Source organism: Falco biarmicus, chromosome 19 (genome assembly GCF_023638135.1).
Source record: "Falco biarmicus isolate bFalBia1 chromosome 19, bFalBia1.pri, whole genome shotgun sequence".
Classification (NCBI taxonomy): Eukaryota; Metazoa; Chordata; class Aves; order Falconiformes; family Falconidae; genus Falco; species Falco biarmicus.
This window is the reverse complement of record NC_079306.1, coordinates 1,779,358-1,793,935: the sequence shown is the minus strand read 5'-3', so window position 1 is coordinate 1,793,935 and position 14,578 is coordinate 1,779,358.

The following is a 14,578-nucleotide window of genomic DNA, read 5'->3' as shown; positions in this document are numbered from 1 at the left end:
TTTGGGATGGGAAGACTGAGCTTCTCGGGCACCTGATCCCTGCCCGGGCACCTGGTCCCTGCCCAGGTACCTGATCCCTGCCCAGATATCTGATCCTTGCCTGGGCACCTGATCCCTGCCTGGGTACCTGTTCCCTTCCCGGGCACCCGAACCTTGCCTGGGCATCTGGTCCCTGTCAGGGCACCTGATCCCTGCCCGAGCACCTGATCTCTGCCCTGGCACCTGATCCCTGCCTGGGTACCTGATCCCTGCCTGGGCACCTGATCCCTGCCCGGGTGCCTGATCCCTGCCCGGGTACTTGATTCCTGCCCGGGCACCTGATCCCTGCCCGGGCACCTGATCTCTGCCCTGGCACCTGATCCCTGCCCGGGCACCTGATCCCTGCCCAGGTACTTGATCCCTGCTCAGGTACCTGATCCCTGCCCAGGCACTATGGATGCTATATGGACCAAGCGATCTGCCCTGTCCCGTTGGGGTTTGCTGCCTTCATGGGTGGGTTGTGTTGAACATCCCAAGGGTGCTTGTACTCCAGGTTGCCTCTTCTGCAACGCTCCTCACCTCGAGATGCCCACAAGCATCTTTCTAATATTATTTAATAGGTTTTAAATGAATTACTTCGATAAAAAGTGCTTTCTGCTTGCGCCTCGGGAGCGCTGACAGATTGCAAAGCCCCTTGTTACGGCTCGGGGGGGCAAGGAGAGGGATGACAGCGAAGCTTCTCTCCAAGGTCAAACCCCTGCCATTCCTCACCCTCGCCTTCCTAATAACGCTGTCAGGGAGCGCCGGCATCGGCAGCTCCAGGATCCAAGGAAAATTCCGGTCAAGCTCGGCTCCACGTGCGGGCACACATGGACATCCCCGGCAGGGTCTCGGGGATGAGCATGGGGATAGGGATGGGAACAGGTTTGGAGTGCCTGGGTGCCTCCCTGGCCCTCGTTACATGCCTAATACCCACCATCCTCAGTGGCAATTAAACTTTGCTTGCTTTCTTAATTAATTAACTAATTAAGCTTTGCTTTTTAAGCCTGTGAGCAGCTTGAAGGAAAGCGTTGGGGCTGTCCCTCTCTGTGCTGGGTTTCTGGGGGTTCCCTGTGCCTTTTGCATCCCAGCACTCTGCTCTCATTCCCATTTTCCCCTTTTTTCCAGAGAGAAACGACGGAGCAGCCAGGGCAGGGCTGGTGCTGCTGGTGCCACCGATGGGCCTCTTGCCCCTTGTACGTATATCAGGTTATTGCTGATGACATCTGAATTCGGCGTTTGGAATATCTCCCTTCTGAGTCGTGACACGTTGATGGTTGAAGCAACCCAGCAGGGTTTTGACTTTCCCTGCCTAATTACTGCCAGATTGCTTGGCCCCGTCCCCATGCTCCCTGGGGACGTAGTTGCACACGTGGGGAGCTGGGCAGGGGCAGGGTGGGCTGCCCAGGATCTCCTGAGCTTGGGAAAACTCATCCTTATCCCTCCTCCGCTGCAGCCAGGCTCCGCTGGGAAAGCTGCGGCATCAGAATTTGCTTCTTAGCAATTTCCAGGGCAAAAATATTCTGGAAGTTGAGGCGAGCAGCACAAAGCGTTTGGTGAAGGATGCTCTGCCCGCTGGTGGAGAACCCCCCCCACCTCTGCATCCTCAGCTGGGGGTGATGTGCTGGGTACCACCATCCGCTGGTGTCAGGCTCCCTGCTCCCGGCACAACCCCCATGCTACGGTTTCACGCCAAAGAGCTTAACGAGGGTGTTTCTTCTATCTTAACTAATTTATTCTCGTATACATCGAGGTCAGCCAGGGTGCAGGGCGCTGCAAGCAGAGTGAGAAAAGCTCTTGACAACGGAGATCTTGCTCTGCTTTCCATCAAGTGTCAGCCCTTCGGCCATCAGCGTTTCCCTTTGGTGTCGGAGCCGAGCCGCTGGCCAGGGATGCGGCACTGGGGGATTCACCGGGGGATGATGCCAGGGACCGGTGCTGCCTGTGTTACGGTGAGGTTTGGTCTTACCTGTGCCAGCAGCGAGGGCAGGACACGGCTCTGCATGCCCGTCTGATGCCACGGCCGCTGGAGGTGCCGGCCGCTGGGCTGCGCTGAGCCACGGCGCTGGCAGGACTGCCCAGGGCTGGGGGGGGAAAAGAATAATAAAAAAAAATTTGAGGGAGGTAGCTGCTTGCAGAGGCTTGTTGTGGGAAAGCAGATCCAGGTGCTGCACCTCAACCAAGCATGAAAAATAGCAGAGGGGAAGGGGTGTGGGGAAGGGAGAGGGCTGCCGCTGTTGCCCAGCTTTTACCGTGCAAGGGGAGACCCCAGAAGCTCATCTGGTGTCCCCAGACCTTGGGGACAGAAGGAGTCAAACCAGCTGGAGAGGTGGGATGTGGCTGGATGGACCCTGGGGATGTGAGGAAGTGATGGAGCTGCTGGGACACGGGGGCTCTGTGCCAGCGGAGCTGCCCCGGCACGTTCCTCCCTCCCGCTTCGTTTGAACAGGCTTTTGACCCCACTCGCCCTCCTTGCCCTGCGGAGGGAGGAGAGGTTTGGGGTCCTGCATCTGCCTGCTGAGATCCACCCGCTCGGGATCCTTCAGCTCGGAGCAGACCTGCGGCTCCTCCTCCCTCTGAGCCCTTCGGTTCGAGGAGTTGGGATGAAACTGGACGGGACAACACCGTTGTCCTGGGTGTTGGACCAGCCATTGCCTTCTCAGCCTTCTTCTGCTTCCACCACAGCCTCAGCCCAGAATAAAAGCTTTGCCTCGACGGGTTCCTGAGCAAGAAGGACCAAATCTGGACTTGCATAAGCCTGGAATTAGTCATACAATTGGTGCTTTGCCCTGAATTCAAGTAACATCGCTGCCAGTATAAATCCCCCCTAGACCCATGGCTTGCTTCTTCCAAACCCAAACCAAATCCAATGCCCAGAGCTGTAGAATCTTCAGATTTAGGACTTTTTTTCTTCAAAATACTGTTCTTCTTTCCTCAGTTCCTGGAGGTCGGTAGGCACATCCACGATGTGTTTGAAGTCCTGCTAACTAACCAAAAAAAGTCAAGAGGTTCCTCAACGGAGATGTTCAAAACGTCTGTAACAACGCCTGCTGGGAGTTCATGTTTCATTGCGCGTTGATTTATCATCCCTTGAGTTAATTATTGACCTTAGCTTTGCCTTGGTCAATATTTACCTCCCCAGGTCAATAAATCTTGACGTTCACCTCAACAGAAGTCAATATCTCCTTAGTGTTTATCTATTCCTTCTGTTGCTAATTTTGCTGAAAGCTTTTATTTATTCTTATAAAGCGTGCTGGCTCGGTGCAAGGTCCACATGGAGAGGAGGAACTTTTGTTTATCCTCTACGGCCAAAGCCCTGGCTGCTCTCCCATGGCTCACGTGGGACATCACGGACACAAACCATGGGTGGCATCACTCCAGATGAGGCAGGACACTGCTTGCTTTCATCCAGCTGGTGAGATCTGGCCAATTTTCAGTCATTTTGGAATGGTTTTTCCTGATGGAGCTGATGGTTTGTTTGACCACAGCTTGGCTGCTGAGAAGACCATGGGATCTAACCGGCCAGGCTTGGAGCTGGCCGAGTATTGGGGCAGGAGGAAGAAGAATCCCAGCTTCTCCTCGAGTATTTATGGAAGATAGAGCAGTTCTTGAGGATTTCATCCCTGCTTTGCTGCTCGGATCCTTGAGTTTCGCAGGCAGCTCGTGGGGGCCGTTGTCACGACCCCACTTTCATGGAGGAGATGCGGCTGTGGTAGGGATGGATGAGGGAGTTGGGATTTTGAAGATGCTGTTTCTGTGGTCTGAGTAATCCTCTCCTCCGAGTACAGCAGTGCTGGGGTCTAAATCGTTCCCCACCCCCGCGGAGGCAGGAGCACCCCATGGTGTCCTCAGCCTTGACCACTGTGGGGGTCTGGGGGTCCTCCCAGGCGATGCCTCTGGCCCGAGAGCCTGCCCTTCCCTTCTTTCCATTAAATGGAATTAGATTAATTGCTGACGCATCTCTATGCCCCTCTCTCCTCTCCTTTTGATTACCCTGTGACAAAGATTAATTGGACTTGCTGCGGGAGGGTGCGAGAAGCACTTTTGGTGGGGGTGTGAGTGGGTGACTTACAGTGCCAGGAGCCTGGACGTCTCCTGTGTGCTCCAGCTGTGCCATGGCCAAGGGTCCTGGCCACCGTCGGCAGAAAAGCCCAGAAACCCATGGAGGCACAGAACATGAATCCGTAACTCTTGGAGATCCTTCTGGACACCGACATGGTGGGGGGTACAGAAGGATCTCCAGGTGATGCTCATTGGTGGCAGTGCTGGCTCTTTGGTTCGGAAGCAAACCCACCTCTTCATCACCTTTTGCACCCATTTTCTGCCATCTCAACCCAAATCCCAGCCCTTTTTTTAGCCAGCTGGAGTACCGAGGAGGACCCTGGCTGGGATGGGTTTTCTGTGTCTTCACTAGCGCCGGGGGTGGGAGTTGGGGTCTTCCCCCCCTGAGGGCTGGTGGTGGAGCACATTGGTGGGGGTGGCTGCTGCCTCCCAGCAGCGTCAGGCTGAGGACCACGCGGTGGCAGGGGTTCTCCTCTCTTCTCCCTGATGCCATCGACAGGGTCCGGGCTCCTGGGGCTGGTGGGAGCTCTGGTAAAGGCTGGATTCTGTAGCTTTGGGTACTGCCAGAGATTTGGGTTTACAATCGGTCAATTTGGGAATAAATCTCTGCTCCTTGCCTCTTGGTGCACACCCCTTGCCCACCAGGACCCAGCACCCCGCCCCCCATAATCCCTAATCTCTCTCCCCCTGCGAGGAGAAGAGGGGAATAACCTCCATCTCTATGCTCCTGCCTCGAACTTTTAATATTTTAATTGAGTGAATTGACCTGGAGTAGTCTATTGAACTCTGCCTGACCTTTTAAATAACAGGTCAAGGATTTAGCTTTGCAGCGCTGACCTCTTCCCTTATCTGCTAATACTGCTCCTCTCTCAATTAGCTGCCGTCCCCCCGACCCGGTGAAGTTAGGGACCACTTTGCAGGCATCTGTGGGGCTTCCTCCACACCCAAGGATGCTCACCTCCGTGGCTCTGAAACGGAGATCATAGCTGCTCCCTTGAGGTTTGCTGTCACTGTCCTACAGCATCCTTCCTCAGGGACAGGCCTCCAGGCAGGGATGTCCACTTGGGCACCAAGCACCCAAAAACCCCATCCTCCTTGTCTTTTATAGGTGGGGGGAGCTGAGGCGTGGCAGGGGGTGACACGAAGATGAAGCTGCTGTGAAGGTCCTGTTACAGCTCCAGCCTCCTCAACCACATCGAAGGAGACTTCCAGGGCATTTTCCTCATTTCCCTGGATGTTGAAGGGCACCAGGAGGAACAGCTTGAGATCCCACCTGCCCTGGTGAACCAAAGGGAGGTGACCCCTCTGGACTAGCTCGAGCTGCTGCTGTGGTCCAGCCAGAAGGTCCTTCCCAAGGGCCACAGTGGGAAACTCTTGCTAGGAGAGTTGTGTCCTGCTGAGGGTCATAAAAGAGATTTTTTTTGGCCTTGCAAGAAGATCTGAGACATGGGACCTTCCATGATCACATCAGCTCCAGCAAGAGGTCCTGTGTCACGAGCTAAACCAGCCTCTGCAGGTCCTTCATGCTCTGCACTCCGGGCCAGCTCTCTCCTGCAGCCAGAAGATGGGATCATGTCCAGACGAACCACCAAGGGGTTTGGACCTCCCTCTATGGCCCCTTGTCAGAGGTTCCTCGGGTAGTGGCCGGCCGTGACCGTGCCACCCTCTCCCACCCAACCCAGCTGCCCCGTCCATCGGCTCGGCGAGGTGGCCGCTACCTTCACCAGGAGCATCGTTTAACTTTTACGGGGATGTGAGGGGACGAGGCGACAAACGCAGAGATTTGTAAACCCATAAAACTCCGCCGGGTCCAATTTTATCTCGGCGAGAGCCCAGTTTGGAGAGCAGCCCTGGGTTACCCAGCCCTGTTAAATTAGCACTGGGCTCTGCATTCCAGAGTATAAATATCTGCCATTGTAGTGCTGAGGAATGCAAGCGTGTTGGAGTCTAAAATTAAAGAGCTGGGACGAAAGCATCTCGGGTTACCAGAAACAAGACTCCATTGTGCTCCCGTTGGGGCTTCGCCTTGGTGCAGGGAAGCGGGCTGTGAATGTTTAGAAACCGCCTGGGTTAAACACAAGGGGCAAACTAGCCTTTAATGACAAAAATTTTGATATATATCTGAAGCGAAACCCCCCTCGACTGATGCTCTGGAGGGCAGGGTGCCCGCCGGGCGCTGGGTACCACGTGCGGAGGATGCTCTGGGGTTTTGCAATGTTTTCGGTTTGGTTTTTTTTTTATCATCTGCGTGGGATGCTCCGGTGTCCTGTCCTCTTCTGCCTCCCAGCTCCACATCTGCAAGCGCATGCCTCAATTCAACTCCTCTGAGGCTCGGGTCAGTGTTAGCTCCCACCCCACGAGGAACGTGGTGCAAGACCCCATCCCCGTGCTTGGCCCCATCCACGTCCACCCTTAAACGCAGCCGTTGCTCATGTCGCTCCGCTCTGTTTAACACGCGGAGCCAGAGATGCTCGGCTGATGTTTACCAGCAATGAGGCCACTTGCTCAGAGGAATTTCTGGCCCCTGGAAAAAAAACTGGTGCAGGGGAAATGAGTGTCTTTTTTTTTTTTTTTTTTTAAATGATACGCTATATTCTGCAAAGGAGTGGAAAATGGGTCAGGGCGGGGGGGGATCGTGCTGAGGTTGCACGGGGGGAATGCGCTGGTTGTTGTTTGACCTCCTGGGGAACCAAATCCTTCAGGGAAAAATTCCCCCCTGTTTCTCACTTCAGATGCAAACATCTCCTTGGCTGAAAATAAGACACAGGGTTAGAAAGAAGAAGAATTGAGTCAGATGGATGAAATGAGCAGAAAAAGTACGATTTACTTGGTTTTTGCTCTTTTGCTCCACTCGGTGAGGATGCAGTTCTTCACCAGGGGCTTTGATTCTGAGTGTTCAGCTTTTTGCATCTTGCTTTTGCTCTCCCAGCTCCAAGCACCAGGTGCTGGTCCAGCTGCAGCCGCGGGACATGCAGCCCACTGGGATGTTTGAGGTGACCTGGGGATGCTGGAGGTGGCCGGGGGATGCTCGAGGTGACCTGGGGATGCTCAAGGTGACCTGGGGATGCTCGAGGTGGCCTGGGGATGCTCAAGGTCACCTGGGACACAGGAAGCTGCAGGGAGAGCCACCATCTCCCTGCCTTCGCTGAGGCTTTCATGCCACATCTTGCCCTGAGCCCCCCCCAGCAGAGTGGATGGGGGCTGCCGCAGCCTCGGGGATGCTGGATCCCCCTTTGCCAAGGCTCCAGCCACCTCCTTTTAATCCCAACCCTGCCAGCGTGGGCTTTGATTGCGCTTCCAGCCCCGTATGACGCAGAAAAAACACAGAAACCTCGGTAAATATGGAGCTGTTTCCTGTTGCCGTCGCCGTGTCCCCTGAGCAATCAATTTATGGCCCCTAAAGCTCCTCTAAGTGGATTTAGCCTCTCCAGATAAATCTTTTCCCTTTGTGCCTGCAGAGCGCAGCCCTTGTTTCTGCGGCTGCTGTTGCTCCATGGGGCATTTTGGGGGGCTGGCACCCCACGGCTGGACCCCCATGGGGGGTAGCACCCAGCTGCGGGGTGGTGGCCGCTCGGTTGGGTCCATGCTGGTGGCTGATGCCCAAATCGTTCTCATAGTCATGGGAATTTTTATTTTTTTTTTTTTTAATTCAGGGGACACCTTTGCCCTGGGGTAAGGTCTTGAGTCTGAATTACGATTTTCCTTACATGAACGGACTAAACAAAGAGCTCCTGGAAATCGTCTCCCCGCTCCCCTCTGCCTTGCAACAGAGATAAGCCCACGAGGACCCTCCTTGGGATGGAGTGGGATCCTCGAGCAGCTTTATTTATCCCCGGGAGCTGTTTGAAATAAATAAAGCTGCTAAAGGACCCTCTGCCTTCTCCATCTTCCCATGCTTTGGCGTGCAGGGGGTCCCCGTGCTGGGGGTGATGCTCTGGGGCTCGGGGCTCGCCCGTGGTGCTGCTCCCCTTCGGGGACCACTGCCCTTCTCCATCACAGTGGGGAGCAAAGCAACCAGCCACGGGGAAAGGGAAGGGAACTGAGGCAGTTTCCCCTCTCGCCGGAGAGGAGGAGCCGGCTTTAATTGCAAACGGGAGCAGGGATGCTCAGGATGGGGGACGCGCCCCAGCCGCCAGCAGCACAGCCCCCGGCTCCAGCCTTCTGCTTGAGCTGGGCTGGAAAAAGCCCTATTAGCTCCATGAATTTTAAGCACAACCAGATGTGGGAGATGAAGCTGTTAAACTCCTTTTGTGCTCTCAGCAGAGGCTAAGGGGGGGGGGTCCTGGGCCCCCACTCCTCCCCATGCCCCCTCCACTGTGGTTACTGAAACCAGGGGCTTCGCTTGGCCTGGGGGGGGGACGATGCCGCTTCAGCTCTTTCACATGTGAGGATGCGGGGAGCCTCTCGTTGCTAATACCAAGCTCAAGGCTCGTGCCACGAGCTTCTTCCCCGTTTCTTCCTTATTTATGAGCATCACCTCCTCCAGAAATTCTGTGCAAGCCCTTGAGAAACGGCAGACCCATTTCCAAGAGGCAAATCGCAATTGCTGGAGGCTGAAGGACTGCTTCACGCGAGGACTCAGCAGAGATGGTCCCTCTTAGGAACCGGCGTGTTTTTTGGTCTTGTCACCGGGAGCAGGTATCCCCGAATCCCGGGAGAGAACACGAGCGGTGAGGATCCAGCAGCCCCACTGCCAATAAATCAGCAGCTCTCTGTAATTTTATGTAACGTTAATAAATCAGACAAATGAAAATAGCTCGAGCCTTGTAAGGCATAAATCAACCTTCCGCTCTGGCACGGTGCTTTAAAATAATTTGTAGATTGATGGTTGTCTGGTTGAATGAGGGAGTTGGGGGCCTGGGAAGATTTTTAATGACCGCTGCGGTGTAATGTCTCCCCGGGCAGAATCCCAGCTCCTCCCCCCTTCCCAGTTTGCCAGAAGCAGCTGGGAGGGAACTGGGGGATGGCTGAGGTCCGAGCCGGCCGCCCTGGCACCATCTGGGTGCCTTTCACCCCTGGGATGGGTGGCTTTTGTGATGGAGCTGAGGTTCCCCAAGCTCCGGGTGTAAACTCAGTGGGACCAGGTCACCTTCCTGCTGGTTTCGGACTGGCATCGCCGCCAGCACGGGATCCCTGCCCCATCACGGGGGGCTTTGGGGGTTTTGGAAGAGGAAGAAGCCACAGGAGATGATGCAGCTTGGCAGAGATGATGCACCGCTGGCCGGAGCACAAGGAACCCACCAGGGCTGGTTCCAACAAACCCACCCCCCTCGCCCTTCCCTGCCCTCCCCCCCCCCCCACCCCCCCCGGCCCCATGCAGCCATCCTGGGGACACGGTGGCATCACCATGGTGCCAGCTCTGGCAAAACAAGGACCTGCCTCTTGCTTTAGGCGTGGACAGTGTGAGCATCCGAACCAGCAGGAGGAGAATCTGTCTGGGGCTTGTTCCTCTTCTTCTCTTCCATCCTGGTTTGAGTTTCTGGGCGCTGCACCCCCCACCCTGGAGGTCCCTTGGGGTTTTGGGGTCGGTGCTGTGGGGGGTCAGGGCTCCTGTGGGTGTCCCCATCCTTACCGCTCGCTGGTGGGCAACTGGTTAATGCTTCTTGGCCTCAGTTTCCCCATCCGCACGCTGAAAATAATATTCCTCCCTAAGGGCACTGACTCCATTAACTGCTGTTTGCAGTTAGACCTGACCTATACCCAGATTCTGTAACTGGTTATACTGGCACAACTGGTATCCTTCACCCACATTTGCAGGCTTGATACCCACCACCAGACCCAGCTGGATGATACTGGGGGACCTCAAACCAGCCTAAATCCTGCCTGCCTGGGCTCTGGCCCCTTTGCAGCTGTTTTTTGCAGACAGGGGGTCGGCACCCACCCCAGGCCCCCCACCCCAGGGTGTGGTGTGCCAGGAGAGATGGAGCGAAGGGTTTGCATGGCTTTTTGTTGCGGTGCTGCATGTTTTACTGCTTTTGGAGGTGTGAAGAGTTAAGTGCTCGGGCCGGAGGGAGATGGATCAGGGTAATTGCTCTCTGACACGAAGGCAGCGTGTTCCAGCAGGATCAGCTGCTCTGCCTGCGGGTTTGAGTCTTGTGCATGAGGCTTCCAGTGGATCCCCGGCACTCAGGGAATCTGAGACCCCCTGGAAGCGGTGGTGTGCTTCCCCCACCATCCCAGGGAGGGATCCTCTTTGCCAGTCTCTCGGGGTCCCCATGGCTTCAGCCGGATCCCAGCCCCAAGGCAGGGGCTGCGGCACCGCAGGGCAACAAAGCGGGGCTGGGATAAAGTCTCCCTGTACCGCTCTCCATCCCCATGTGAGGATTCCCAGGGATGCTGCCAGTGCCGTGAGGCTGGAAGCTGCTGGTCTGCTTGGTTTTAAGAGCTGAAACGAGTTGGTCCCCAAAAGGGAGCAGCGAGGAGGGCACTGCTCCGGCATCACATCTCCAGCATCTCCCAGCCAAAGCGCATCTCGACCCCATCCCACCACCCAGGGATGCGGCGCCACGAGCATTTCGGCTCACCCTCTGACGGATCCGTGGCCAGATTTTAAACCCTTTTTAGCAGGAATTTATAGCTCTTCCCATTCCCTAGGGAAGAAGGACACGAAATAATTAGAGACCTCTTCAACGAATGCCTCTGCCTCGGTGCTGGGCACTTGGAGTGCCTCAGCCCCGCTCTCGGCACAGCCGCTGCTGAGGGAAGCACCAGCCCAGGCAGGGAGATGTCCCCCCTCCAGGGAGATGTCACCCCTCCGTGAACCGGCAGAAAATATCAGGCATCACATGTCCAAAACTCGCAGCCCTCGGATTATTATATTTTGTTGTTAAACCCTGTGGAATGCCAGCTTCCCTGTGGGAGAAGAGAAACCCCAGTGTTTTTCAGCAGAAGGTGTCAGCACGGATTTTTGCTGATGGTTTCTATTGCTGATCAAACAGAGAAATAATTAACGAATTCAGACTTTTGATGAGGAGTTTATTTTTTAAAGGAATCATGGGGAGTGATTAGTGAAAATAAATTGCATGACCCCGCAGTTCCCATCCAGGCTTTCCTTGGCTAATGAGGTGAGTTTGAACTCTGCAAGCAGGGCTAGAAATCCGGCTTCCCAGTTTAATAAAAGGCAGCTTATACCCAGTGAAACCGGAACCACAGTAAATGTCAGACTCGGTTTAGAGCTTGCCAGGATTAGTATCGTTACTGTTTTCTGGACAGAAGCACCCCGATGCACACAGCTAAAGTCATGGTTCCGCGGTGCTGGAAATTCTCAGGATGCTGGAAAATCCCGGTCCTGGCAGACCCGCTGCCGGAGCCTGATGGGTGACGGTGGCCAAATTAATCAAAGTGATTAAGAAAGGTGGATGGTTGGCATCACCTCAGCCGGCGGCCCCTCAGCAGCACCTTCACGGCATCCCGGCTACTGTGAGACATTACCAGAACAAGCCAAACTTAATCCTGTCGAATATCCAGTTCTGCTTGGCATCTCCCTACCTCTATCCAGCCGGATCAGCAAGCTCCAGCTGGCCGGCTGTGCGTCGCGGCGTGTGCCGGTGCTGGCTCCCAGCCGCCTGCCTTTACCCCAGGCATCATCTCCTGGTGGGTTTTGGTGCTCCAAGAAGGCGCTGGTGAAATGAAGTGCGTGGTCTCCCCTCCCCTGTGCCCCAAGGTTGCGGTGAGCACCGCAGCATCCCACTGTGCCGCAGGGAGGGGATGCGGGTGAGGTTTGGGGAAGGTGGCGTTTTCCTCCCCGCCAGCTGCTCCCCAGACCCACGTTGAGCTTCATCGGGTGCCAAACCGGGATGGTGAAGCCCCGGGAGCACTGGGATGGGGAGGCTCAGCCAGGGATGCCCTTGGGTGAGCTGGTCCTGGGCATGGGATGCATGGTGCGGGTCCCGGCATGTCCAGGTGCTCATGCATTTGCAGGTTTTTGGTTTTTTACTGTGATTGCACCCACCAAAAATCCATTCCCAGTGCTGCCATTTGGGCTGCTCCCTCCACTGGTGGATGAAGACAAGGGACTCATCCAGGCACCCCTCCAGGATGCGGCAAGAAGCCGAATTCACTCCTTTTCCCCTTGAATATAGAAAACCCCAGGATGTTCCTCCCGGAGCGCTGGGTTCCTAGGAAAAACCAGTGGTGGGTGCAGCAGTGGGCTGTGCTGAGGGGTGGGGAATGACAGTTTTTAGGCATTTCCCCCCCGATACAAAATTTTGTGGTGGAATTAAAATGGGAACCTCCAGCCCCCAGTGGTTTTCTACCAAAATGGGAAGAGTGGGAAGCCCCTGCTGGGTCACCGAGCAGCTCCGGTGACACATAATCCCTCTCCCAAAGCTAAACTGGAGAAGAACTGAGCTCCCAGTGTTTAACTGCCATGTCCACACACGCTCCCAGCATGGAAAGGGGCTCCCCGTGTGTTCAGTAACAAAAAGCACAACGGAGCATTGTTACAGCTGGGGGGGGGGGGGGGGGGGTGGTGGAGAAAAATAGGAGATTTTTTTTTTTTTTGGTTTGCATGTAAATAAACTGCCCGAAGAGAATTCCAGGTGGGAGCAAAATGGGCTCGTGGATGGGGAGATGCTTGGGATTGGAAGTGGGAAAGGACCGACATGCTGCCAGAATTTGTCTCCGTGGGAGAACCCCAATTAGTGAAATCGCATCAAATCGCTCAGGCTAAGACAAGGCCCTTTCTAGAACCGTCCCTGCAAATATCCCGCTTTGTGCCCCAAGCCAGCAGTGTCTGGAAGCGTTCCCATGGGGCGAGCATGACTGCCATGGGAAGATGGGATGTGCCCCCCCCCCCCCTTTCCCTCCCCCATCCCACCCTCTCCCCACACTCGCCCCCAGCAGGGCTGCCCAGCTCTAAGCTTAAAATCTGATGAATTTGTCTTTTCCAGGTTTTTCTCAGGCCAGCTGGAGAAGCGTTATTCCCGTGCCTGCCTGGCTTGCAACTGGGGTAAACCAAACAGAGCACCCACTCTGCCCCGGCGTTTGGGTGCTGAGCGGGATCCAGCTGGGTGCAGGGAAAAGCTGCTGACATCTGCCCAAGGACGGGCGACGCTCGTCTGCTCCCGAAAAGAAAAATGTGTCATAATCCCTGTGGGAGATGACACAACATTCATGCGAGGGAAATAACGCCGTAATGTGATTACAGCGGGGAAGAGCCTGAGCTGGTTAAATAAAATGAAGTGGGGGGTTCGGGGAGCAAAGGCGAGGTGGCTGCGGGGTGTCCCTGGGGCAAAGCCACCCCTAGAAGGTGAATTTGAGGGTCTGGAGAAGGGGGCACATCTCCCTGTGCCCCAATCTGGCTGGTCCTGGGCTGAGCAAAGACTCTGTGGGTCTGGCGAGTTTTCGGTGGGGTGGTTAATGGCTTAATAAATGAGTTGCCCTGTGGCCACCTCCCATGGACACGGAATCCTTGGGGCAACTGTTTTATTTTTGCACGGGAAACTAATAGTAGGAAAGTATTCCAGGTATTTGGGATTCCTCCGAGCAAGAGGTTCAGCAGCTGAGGAGGCAGGCCCCTGGGGTGCGGGCAGGGCCGGAGAGCGGGGGTGCAGGGGTCAGGGTGCTGGGGAGGTGGGGGTCAGGGTGCAGCGATGTTGGAGGCTGCTGTAGAGGGGGGCAGGGGGACGGGGTGCTGTGATGCTGGGCTACCAGGATGCCAGGTGCTGGAGCGCACGGGTGCTGGGGTGTTGGGGTGCATGGGTGCTGGGATGTTGGGGTGCAGAAGGATGAAATGCATGGGAGCTGGATGCATGTGTGCTGGGATGCCGGGGTGCAGGGGGTCAGGGTGCATGTGCAGGGGTCAGGGTGTGTGGGCACTGGGATGCAGGAGGGCAAGGGGTGCATGGGTGCTGGGATGCTGGGGTGCAGGGGGTCAGGGTGCAGTGGGATGCCGGGGTGCAGGGGTGCAGGGTGCATGGGTGCTGGGATGCTGGGGGGTTGGGGTGCATGGGTGCTGGGCTGTGGGGCTGCAGGGGGGTCAGGGTGTGTGGGTACTGGGATGCTGGGGCGCAGGGGGCACTGGGCTGCTGGGGGGTCAGGGTGCATGGGTGCTGGGATGCTGGGGTGCAGGGGGTCAGGGTGCTGGATGCCGGGGTGCAGGGGTGCAGGGTGCATGGGTGCTGGATGCTGGGGGGTTGGGGTGCATGGGTGCTGGGATGCCGGGGTGCAGGGGTCAGGGTGCTGGGATGCTGGGATGCAGGGGGTCAGGGTGCATGGGTGCTGGGATGCTGGGGTGCAGGGGTCAGGGTGCATGGGTGCTGGGATGCAGGGTGTCAGGGTGCATGGGTGCTGGGATGCCGGGGTGCAGGGGTCAGGGTGCATGGGTGCTGGGGTGCAGGGGTCAGGGTGCATGGGTGCTGGGATGCCGGGGGTGCAGGGGTCAGGGTGCATGGGTGCTGGGGTGCAGGGGTCAGGGTGCATGGGTGCTGGGATGCTGGGGTGCAGGGGTCAGGGTGCTGGGATGCTGGGATGCAGGGTGTCAGGGTGCATGGGTGCT